Source organism: Empidonax traillii, unplaced genomic scaffold (genome assembly GCF_003031625.1).
Source record: "Empidonax traillii isolate 1590-97213 ecotype Southwest subspecies unplaced genomic scaffold, ASM303162v1 scaffold2345:size26747, whole genome shotgun sequence".
Classification (NCBI taxonomy): domain Eukaryota; kingdom Metazoa; phylum Chordata; class Aves; order Passeriformes; family Tyrannidae; genus Empidonax; species Empidonax traillii.
Window position 1 is genome coordinate 15,799 of NW_020957538.1, and position 10,949 is coordinate 26,747.

Consider the following 10,949-nt stretch of genomic DNA (forward strand, 5'->3'; position numbering starts at 1 on the left):
GGGCAGGAGCTGGCCCGGGATGGCAGCTCTGAAGGACTCCCAGGATGTCCCTGAGAACAGGAGGGGAAGAGTGGATCTAAAAATCAGGCTGGGAATGCAAAGAGCAGGAGTGTCCTGGTGTCACTGCAGGAGCTTTCCAGCCCTGCAGCAAGGGCACAGAAGAAGTGACCCAGGACATCCAGGTCACACACAAAAAGTGTCTGGGACAAGGAGGAAATGGTGAGTGTAGAGGACAGAAATGCCCCGAGCCAGGGTGCAGCTCTGCTGGAGACAACTCTGCCAGTGCATGGGTCCTGCAGAGAGCAGGGCTGGCAAACAGCCCAGTGCTGGTCATGGGATGGGGCCACCAGCAGGAAACACTCTGGACATGCCAAAGGTGCAGGAAATGGCCCTGACAGGGCTGGGAGCAGAGACTGTGCTGTCCCCAGGCAGGGGACACTCAGGGTGGTGGAGATGAAGCAGCTCCACATTCCCTTTAGGGACAACTCCACCGATGAGATCTTACTGTCCCAGTCCCTGCTTTCCTGCTGGGAAGGGAAAGGGAGGGGCCAGAAGGCAGGGCAGTGACAGAGCAGACCTGCTGAAGTGTCCTCAGGGCAAAGCAAACATGGACTTCTGACTTGGTCACTTGATGCCCCTCCATGGAGGGACAACCAACCTCTTGCAGGTGGGGTGAGAGGCCAGGGCTGGCAGTGGGGGTTGCAGGGGCTGCTCTGTGACAATGGCCCTGGGGCACCTGCCCAGACTGTCCATGGAACAAAGACACAGCCCAGCCCCTGCTCTGCTGGGCCCTCAGGGCTGTGCCAGGAGCTCTGGCTGTGCCAGGACACTGCTGTGTGCCCCCACCCTGCACACTCCCCCTCTGAACTGGGCACTGGCATTTGCTTTGCCAGGGCATCCCTGGAGCACGTTGCTGACAGGGGCTGTGGAGGGAGAGCCAAACCCTCCTGGCCTGCCCTCAGGAGATGCCCTTTGCTGCTGGAGCTGCTGGTGTGGAGCCCAGCTCTGTGCCAGCAGTGCCCAGGGCCTGTTCCTGCCTGTGATGCCAGCAGGGACACGCAGCAGGACTGTGCCCAAGCTGCCAGAGCACTCAGGCCTTGCAGCCACAGCAGGGCTGGGAAGGACAGTGTGGAGCTGGAAAGAGCAGGTGTGGAGGGAGCAAGTACCCTTGTCCCTGGCTGTGCTGCTGTGCTGGGAGTCTCTTCCCTCCTGCTCTGCACACCAGGCACTGCCCCTGCAGCTCCAGAAAGGGCTGAGGAAGCATCTTGGACACAGAGGTCGGGGCAGGGAACTTTATTTCATTAAATGTACAGATATAATGACTGCTGAAAGCCCTTGGGTTACAGCAGACGAGTAGATACTGATGTGGTAATAGTATGGGTAAAGACATTTTTATGGAAAAAATTATAATAAATAAAGTTCAAAGTCAAACTCAAGAAAACAAAAAAAGCAAAGAAAATGAAAACAATACCATAAAAAAACAATGCACCAAAACCTCCACCTACACATGACAGAAAGAAGTTTAGGCTTGTAATGAGTTACTTTATCGATAGTATGCAGGAAAATGTCCAGTCACCATTTTCCTGAGAGCTTCCTTGAGCTCCTGCTTCCTCAGGCTGTAGATGAGGGGGTTCAGTGCTGGAGGAAGCACCGAGTACAGAACTGACACAATCAGATCCAGGGATGGGGAGGAGATGGAGGGGGGTTTCATGTAGGCAAATTCTGCAGTGCTGATACAGAGGGAGACCACGGCCAGGTGAGGGAGGGACGTGGAAAAGGCTTTGTGACATCCCTGCTCAGAGGGATCCTCAGCACAGCCCTGAAGATGTGCACACAGGAGAAAACACTGAAAAGAAAACAGGTAAACCCTAAACAGCCACTAACCACAGTGATCCCAATTTCCCTGAGGTAGCCTGAGTGGGAGCAGGAGAGCTGGAGGATGTGTGGGATCTCAGAGAAGAACTGGCCCAGGGCATTGCCCTGGCACAGGGCCAGGGAAAATGTCTTGGCTGTGAGCAGCAGAGCAGTGAGAAACCCAGAGGCCCAGGCAGCTGCTGCCATGTGGGCACAAGCTCTGCTGCCCAGGAGGGTCCCGTAGTGGAGGGGTTTGCAGATGGCAACGTAGCCATCGTAGCACATGATGGTGAGGAGGGAAAACTGTGCTGAGATGAAAAAGGTCAAGAGAAAAAGCTGTGCAGCACATCCTGTGTAGGAGATGGTTGTGGTGGCCCAGAGGGAATTGTGCATGGCTTTGGGCACAGTGGTGCAGATGCAGCCCAGGTCTGTGAGGGAGAGGTGCAGCAGGAAGAAGTCCCTGGGGGTGTGCAGGTGCTGGTCGCAGGCTATGGGGCTGAGGATGAGGCCATTGCCCAGGAGGGCAGCCAGGGAGATGCCCAGGAAGGGGCAGAAGTGCAGGAGCTGCAGCTGCCGCCTGTCTGCCAATGCCAGGAGGAGGAACTGGGCCATGGAGCTGCTGTTGGGCATTGGCTGTTCCTTAGCACAGGGTCTGTTCAGAAAAGGAAAGCCCAGGGAACAGTTAGGACAGCCCCCTCTCAGCAAAGCCAGTGCAGTTTTCAGGGCAATCCCCTCCAAGTAAAGGCATTTCTTTTCTCTGCTTTGTGCTCTCTGGGGGTGCTGTGAGGAGCAGGAGCTCTGCCCATGTGCTGCCCAGGACTCAGCTTTGCTCTGCTGCAGTGCAGACATGGAGCTGGTTTGTGACAGCTCCCATGATCACAGGGGATGCCACCCGGAACCCAGCTTTTGGTGGAAAAGTTAAATTCCTGTCCTGTTGTCCTGGAGCAATTTGGGCTGCAGAAGAGAGGCACAGTGTATCCGTAAATTAATTTTGACTGGGTGTTTTGGTTACAGTCCTAACACCTGGGGTGTGTATTTTTAGGGGCGAATTTTTCTGATTCCAAATTTGAAGAGTGTTGGGACAGGACCGGCAGAAGGGCTGAGCTCTCCGTTGCTTATTGCAGAGCCAGGAGAGCTGCAGTGCCTGTCAGTCTGTTTCCCATCTGCCCTGCACTTTCCCTTGTGCTGCCTTGAAGATGACTTCACACCCAGGTGAGTCTTTACAACCCCCCCAAGATGTGTGCTGAGAGCAGGGCAGCGCTGCTTGAAAGGGCAGCTCTGTGCAGTGTCCCCTGTGCCAGCCCAGAGGTGCAGCTGTGCCGGACAGAGCAGGACAGGACTAATTATTCCTTTCCTGTAGCCCCTATCTTTTCTGAGCTTTGCCAAAAATTCTCCATCAAATATTGTGGAGTGGTGTGGAGCTGTGAGCAGGTCTGAGCCTGCAACAGCGAGACATGGAAAAGATCCTCCCTGACCTGCCAGGTTTGCTCCTTGGCCACAGCCCTTCTGCCCCAGCCCTGGGAGCAGCTCCCCGGGCCAGCTGAGAGCTGCCCCTGGCAGGCAGCAGAGTCCCTTCCCAGCACAGCACCCTGGGCTGCAGGACCCTGCTCTGCCCCACAGCCTCCTGCAGAGACTGGCTGCTCATGGCCTGGACGAGGGAACTGTTTGCTGGGGGAAAAACTGGCTGATGGCCCAGGGAGTGGTGGGGGATGGAACTAAATCCAGGTGGGGCCGGTCACTAGTGGGGTTCCCAAGGGCTCAGGGTTGGGGCTGCTCCTGTTTAACATTGTCATTGGTGATCTGGATGAGGGGATCAAGTGCCCCCTCAGGAAATTCATGGATACCATGAAGTCGGGTGTGATTGAGGATCTGCTGGAAGGCAGGAAGGCTTTGCAGAGGGATCTGGACAGGCTGGATCAATAAGACCACGTGTCAGGACCTGCACTTGGGTGACAACAACCCCCTGGAATGCTCCAGGCTGGGGGCAGAGTGGCTTGAGAGCTGCTCAGCAGGAAGGGACTTGGGGGTGCTGCTTGCCAGTGACTGGATATGAGCCAGAGTGTGCCCAGGGGGGCAAGAAGGCCAAGGGCACCCTGGCCTTTGTGGAGAACAGGGTGGCCAGCAGGACCAGGGCAGGGATTGTCCCTCTGTGCTGGGCACTGGGGAGGCCCCACCTTGAGTGCTGTGTCCAGTTCTGGCCCCTCAGAGCAAAAAAAGGCCCTGGAGGGGCTGGAGCGTGTCCAGAGAAGGGAACAGAGCTGGGGAAGGATCTGGAAAACATGTCTCATGAGGAACAGCAGGGGGAACTAGTTATCTTGAGTCTGGAGAAAAGGAGGCTCAGGGAGCACCTCATTGCTCTCTACAACAACTGAAAATGAGGTTTTAGTGGATGTGGGGCTTGGTCTCTTCTACCTCTCTCCTGACTTCAGTGCCTGGCAAGGTTATGGAGCAGATCATCCTAAGTGCAATCACAGAGCATCTACAGGATGGACAAGGGATCAGACCCAGCCAGCACGGGTTTAGGAGGGGCAGGTGCTATCTGACCAACCTGACCTCCTTTTATGATCAGCTGACCCACCTGGTGGACAAGGGGAAGGCTGTGGATGTGTCTATCTGGACTTCAGCAAAGCCTTTGACACCGTCTCTCACAGCACACTTGTGAAAAAGCTGCAGCCCGTATCTTGGACAGGGGCACTCTGTACTGAGTTAGGAACTGTCTGGAGGGCCGGGCCCAGAGAGTGCTGGGGAACGGTGCTGCATCCAGTTGGGATCCAGTCACTAGTGGTGTTCCCCAAGGGATCAGTGTTGGGCCCAATCCTGTTTAACATCTTTATCAACAACTTAGATGAGGGGATTGAGTCCACCATTAGTAAATTTGCAGATGACACCAAGCTGGGGGGGAGTGTCGATCAACTGGAAGGCAGGAGGACTCTGCAGAGGGACCTGGACAAGCTGGATCCATGGTCTGATTCCAGGGGGATGAGGTTCAATCAGGCCAAGTGCCGGGCCCTGCACTTTGACCACAACAACCCCCGGCAACCCCCCGGGCTGGGGACAGAGTGGCTGGAGAGCAGCCAGGCAGGAAGGGACCTGGTTGTCTGGAGTGACAGGAAGCTGAACATGAGCCAGAGTGTGCCCAGGTGGCCAAGAGAGTCAATGGATCCTGGCCTGGCTCAGGAAGAGTGTGGCAGCAGAAGTAGGGAAGCGATTCTTGCCCTGCACTCGGTGCTGGTGAGACCACCCCTGGAGTGCTGTGTCCAGCTCTGGGCCCCTCAGTTCAGGAAGGAGGTGGAGGGGCTGGGGCAGGTGCAGAGAAGAGCAATGAGGCTGGAAAAGGGACTGGAGCACATGTGCTGTGAGGGGAGGCTGAGGAAGCTGGGGTTGTTGAGCTTGGAGGAGACTCAGGGGAGACTTCATAACTGTCCCTTCCTTACAGGACACTATCCCAGAAATCTTTGGGAGGGCCTTCTGTGTATATTGTTGGTTCCTGATTCATCCTGGGGACCTGAGGGACCCTCTGCAATCCCATCCATGGGGCACAATCTACTCTTCAGAGCTCGACTCCCTGAGGACTTTGCAGGGAAATCTGTGCTTGCAGTTGATTCCTGAGGTCAGTTTGTATCCCCCAGTGCTGATCCACCCTTGCTACTCAAGGGATGCTCTGCCATTCCATCCACGCAGCAGGAGTCACCCTCCTGCCCTTGAGTCCCTGCAGAGGAACAAGTGCCATCTCTCTGTTTGGGAGCTGCCAAGGATAGAGGACGAAGCGGGGCAATGCCGGAGCTGGGGGACCCCTGGCAACCTGGAGGGGGAAGCATGGAGAGGGAGGAGCCCTGGGACCCCCGGGAGCCTGAAAGGGAGAGCCGTGGAGAAGGGGAAGCTGGGACAGTGGGGACCCCTGGGATCCCCAGGAAAACAAGGTGGAGAACCTGGAGAGGGAGAATGTCTGGGAACGCAGCACCCAGAAGGCGAGAGTAAGAGGAGAAGGGACCCTTAGGACCCCCAACACTCCCAGCATCCCTAAGTGGGACCCCCAACATCGCAGACAGGGGAGACCCTCTGAACCCTAGAGGGGAGAGACCAGAGAGGGAACTCATGGGAGAGATTTTTTGAGCTAATCTTCATATTTTGGAGTATTTTTTTTCTCAATCTTAACTTTTTGCAGTTTGGGGAGGGGGGGGGGGTCATCTTGCTATTTCTGAGGGGAGTTTGCCTGAATCTTGGTGGGTTTGGTGTTTCTGGGATGAATCTGGTGTTATGGAGGTTTTTATGGTCACAGGATGCCTGGTGAGTTCTAGAGATGGACTTGGGCAGGAGGAACACTCAAGCAAATGTGCTCAACCCTTGTTTTCCCCCCAGTAGGATTTGTCCTTCCCAAAGCTTGGGCGGATGGAGGAGGAGGCTGCGAGGCAGATGCCGCTGGTCCCCCAGGCAGGCGAGAAGGAAATCAGTGCCCCTTTGGCCCTGTCTTGTGGTGCCTGTGGCAGCCAAAACCTGCCCCCAGCTGCAGGAAAACCCCACTACCGCCACCATCCTGCCGGGCCTGGATTTGAGCAGATGTCCTTGGCCTTCCCTCTGGGCCGGAGGCAAATCCCCTGCCTGTCCTTCTTCCTTCCTGCCCCAGGCCCCGAGCTGAGGACGGAGAGCACGGAGGACAAATCCCCCCGGCAGAACCTGGTGGGAGAGGCCATTTTGAACGGCTCCATGGCGCAGGAAGGCAGCGGGGAGGAAAAGGCCCAGAGATCCCCCCCAAGGAGGGGCTACAAGGCAGAAGGGAGACCCGTCCACAGGGATTCCTCTGTCTGCAGTGCGGCAGCTCTCCCAGAGGCGCTGGGAGAGATGGAGTCTCTCTCCACAAGGAAACTGGGTGCACAGATATTCCTCCATCTGCTCCTGCACGACGGGCTCCAGAGAACGCCAGGGAGATGGCAGCCGCTGCCTTTGCCACTGGGAGATCTTGTTCCTCACCGCCCATAGCCTCTTCTTACATGGAAGCATCCTGGGAAGCCAGGATTGGGCAGTCACAGCTCCAGGACACTTGCTGCTGGGCCACCAGCTGTTCCTGGGAATGCCTTACTGCGGTGGCCTGGGCTCCCACTCATATTTCCAGCCTTTCCCTGGCCATGTGCATCCTCTGGGAGTGCTACAATCTGCTTAAATATTGCGGAAAGAACTTCAGGTTTGCATATTCCCTTGAGAAAAACTAAAACTCACACAAGTTATCTGTTGATACCAAAAACTGATTTTATTAATTGCTACGAGATGCAAAGAGAAAGAAAAAAATAAGAAAAGCTTTGAAAGTACTAAAATTATTTCGAGAAGCAGAGAAAATATACCTCTGAAAACTACTTTTCTGCTGTGCTGGTGTGAGTGAGGCAAGAATCAGTTTTCTGCCTTTTTTGCCTCTGCTACTTTTCGATGTTATCTCTTTAGCTGCAGGGGGTCTGACAGCTGTAGTCCTCTGGAATGCAGGATGTGTGGTTTCACTGCTCACGCCGAGCCGTGTCCCAGGCCTTGCAGGGTCTCAGTTCAGCCACATCTCCCTGGCCCTCAGAAATATAGTGAGGCTGGAAGGATAAGATATAACTCACACATGTGGCACGGTTGTTCTCAGTTCTCACCAGGCCAGCAGAGTCTCAGTCTCCCGTGCCAGGTAGGCAGCACACAGTGGCAGAGAAAAGGTGAGGGGAGGTGAGGAGAGACTCCTGGGGCAAACAGTTCTCTCTTTCTTTCTTCTTCCCTGATTTTCCAAAATTTGTCCTCAAGTTTTATAGTGTTCAGAGGACGTTGTACGTGGTTTCTTGGCACGTAGCCACTTCAGATGTTTGAGGAGATATGAAAACCTTAAACAATGGCAGGATCTTTTGGCAGGAAAAGTCCCATGGGAAGTCCTGGTGAGAACTTGTGGCAGAGAGCTGAGAGAATTTTTGGTAGGAAGTTTCTGACAGGCAGAAACAATGGAGAAACATAATTTTTGGCATTTCTATATTATCTGTGTGTTCCGCTCCACCCCGATGATTCAGCATTGTTTCTCAGCACATCGATGTAGTTCCTTCAGTGATGGTGATACAAATACAGTGAACAGAGAGAGAGAAGGAAACCAGCAAGCAGTTTATTGTGCATTTAACTAGGCCAATGCCAATAATTAGGAACACAATTCCAATGACAATTGCTATTCCAGTTTGTAAACTAGTAACTACTAACTAGTCAGTCGAGTTCGGACTCCGAGTCAGACACTAGTCGGGACAAGTCGCGAGGCGAGTGGCGTGAGTGGGGCAGGCAGTATGTAACCAATTCAAGTTCGGAAGAAGAGAGAAAAGAAATAGACATAGCTAAAAATAGAAATAGAGACAAACCACAAAAGGAATTAACCCCTCTTACGGACTGGAGGAAAATTAAAGCTGCGTGTGCTGATTGGATTCAGTCAGCTTCACTAGCATTCCCAGTCCAAGTAACAGAAGCAGATCGGAGAGTTCATTCACCAATAAATCCAAAGGATATACAAACAATTATTAAGGCAATAGCAGATAAAGGGCTCAAGTCCACTATGGTCTCTACTCTCATAGATGGCATTTTTGGAGGAGACGACCTGCTCCCGTTCGATATAAAACTAATGAAAACTGTGAGTTTTTACTTACAGGATCATATCATTGGGCGCCCTCGTAACCCAAACGTCACAGTGCCAGAAGAAAACGACGCACCGACCAACGTCCCGTCCGGACCTGAGAATCCCGCACAGACAAGAGTCAGACGACACCAAGACAACTACCGCCGATGTCCTTGTGTAATTTTAGTCTTGGCTTTCGTCACGGTAAAGCAGGAACATTTTCCATCAAAACGTCTGTCAGCAAGAGAGACTTCCTGTGCTTTAGGCTGCAGCAGCTCCGAACCCCCTCAGACATGTCAGCAGAGCTGCCAGGTAAACCACGCTCTGGGTGTTCACCTCGAACTTGTCACAGTTCCTGTGTTTGTTAACCAGAGCGAGGAGTGTGGGGAAAAAAAAAAAAAAAAAAAAAAAAAAAAAAAAAAAAAAAAAAAAAAAAAAAAAGGTGGCTTAATCCTGATAAAGAAATTGTCCCAAATGACCCTCTGCCAGTAGGCCCGAACCAAATGTTGACTGATGACGTACCTCCACCACACATATCTACCCCCGAACATCACAACACACCCACAAATGCACCCGTAGATGACACAAACCATAACACAACCATAAGAGGTCGCACTACCATGCCTGTCATACCGTACGCCTTTACCGATCCAATTAATAATGATCCACATCCTCTTTGGAAAATGATACAAGCTAGTTATCAAGTACTGAACAAAACTAATCCAAACCTCACAGAACATTGTTGGTTTTGTTATGGAGTAAGACCACCTTACTATGGAGGCGTAGCAGTAAATGACACGTCTGAGCGGTTAGGAGTCAGTCACCGTGCCGTTCCTGAACCAGGTCGCCACGCAACAGCTGGGACCAACACCTTTGACTGCCCCGGCCCTGGGCAGCTGTGCTGCCACAGGCTGTGCCCTTACCGTGTCACTGCGATGTCTCTGGCTGTCCCTCACCTGTGTCCCTGTCCCTTGGCTCTCTCTCTGCCAGCTGAGTGTGGGGCACACTGACTGGGGGTCTCTCCCACACCCCCAGGGCAGCCAGCGTTGAGTGGGAGGATGTGAGGGCTGGACCTGCTCAGGTCAGCCCCATCCTCATGGCCAGCGGCTCCTTCCCGAGCTCACCTGGCAAAGAGGGGATGGAGACAGGACCTTCTCACTGCTTAGGCACTCACAGCTGAGCGTCTTCCCTAGCATGGGGCCCTTCTTCCTCAGCAGCACCTGTGCCTTGCAGTTATTCTCAGGGTCACCCCAGGGCCAGCTCTGGAGTCACCTCCATGACAATTTGCAGGGTTGCCTTAGGGTCTGGTCTCAAGGACAAGAACCTGCAGGCAAGGGAGATGATGTAGAAACTGAGGGGTGCTTGCTTGGACTGGGTCGTGGGCTTCTTTCTCCTTCTAGAACCATCCCAGAACTTATCCTGCTTTTTTAACACCACATCTTCACAGACTAAACTTGTATGTATATATGTCTAGGCATATCTATCACCATGTGTATAGAGCCTCAAGCATGTGCTGCCATAGGAATGCGATTCATAGAATCAGTGAATCAACTGGGTTAGAAAAGATCTCCGAGATCATCAAATGCAACCATTAATGCAACCCCCCAGTGGTTCCCAGACCATGGCACTGATGCCACATCCAGTCTCACCTTAAACACCTCCAGGGATGGTGACTCCACCCCCTCCCTGGGCAGCCCATTCCAATGGCTGATTAAGTCTCTCTGTAAAAAATTTCTTCCTAATATCCAACCTAAACCTCCCCCAGTACAGCTGAAGATCAAGCCTTGAAGATCTTGTCCTACTTCTGGTTCCTGGGAGAAGACACCAACTCCCACTTGGCTACAACCTCCTGTTAAGGAGTTGGAGAGAGTGATGAGGTCTCCCTTGAGCCTCCTCTTCTCCAGGCTCAACAACCCCAGCTCCCTCAGCCTCTCCTCACAGCACCTGTGCTCCAGTCCCTTCCCCAGCCTCACTGCTCTTCTCTGCACCTGCTCCAGCCCTTCCACGTCCTTCCTGAACTGAGGGGCCCAGAGCTGGACACAGCACTCCAGGGGTGGCCTCACCAGCACCGAGTGCAGGGCAAGAATCGCTTCCCTACTTCTGCTGACACACTCTTCCTGAGCCAGGCCAGGATCCATTGACTCTCTTGGCCACCTGGGCACACTCTGGCTCATGTTCAGCTTCCTGTCACTCCAGACAACCAGGTCCCTTCCTGCCTGGCTGCTCTCCAGCCACTCTGTCCCCAGCCCGGGGGGTTGCCGGGGGTTGTTGTGGTCAAAGTGCAGGGCCCGGCACTTGGCCTGATTGAACCTCATCCCCCTGGAATCAGACCATGGATCCAGCTTGTCCAGGTCCCTCTGCAGAGCCCTCCTGCCTTCCAGCAGATGAACACTCCCTCCGAACTTGGTGTCATCAGCAAATTTGCTCATGAAATGCCTGGTTCTGCAGCACCTGGATATGCTCAAGGGGCAGCAGGACCAAGTCAGGA

General features: G+C 53.7%; 1 pseudogene; it reads right to left on the minus strand.

The window, feature by feature from the left end:
* Positions 1-1,543: 1,543 nt before the first annotated feature.
* LOC114071859 lies at positions 1,544-2,662 on the minus strand (annotated as a pseudogene).
* Positions 2,663-10,949: the final 8,287 nt, after the last annotated feature.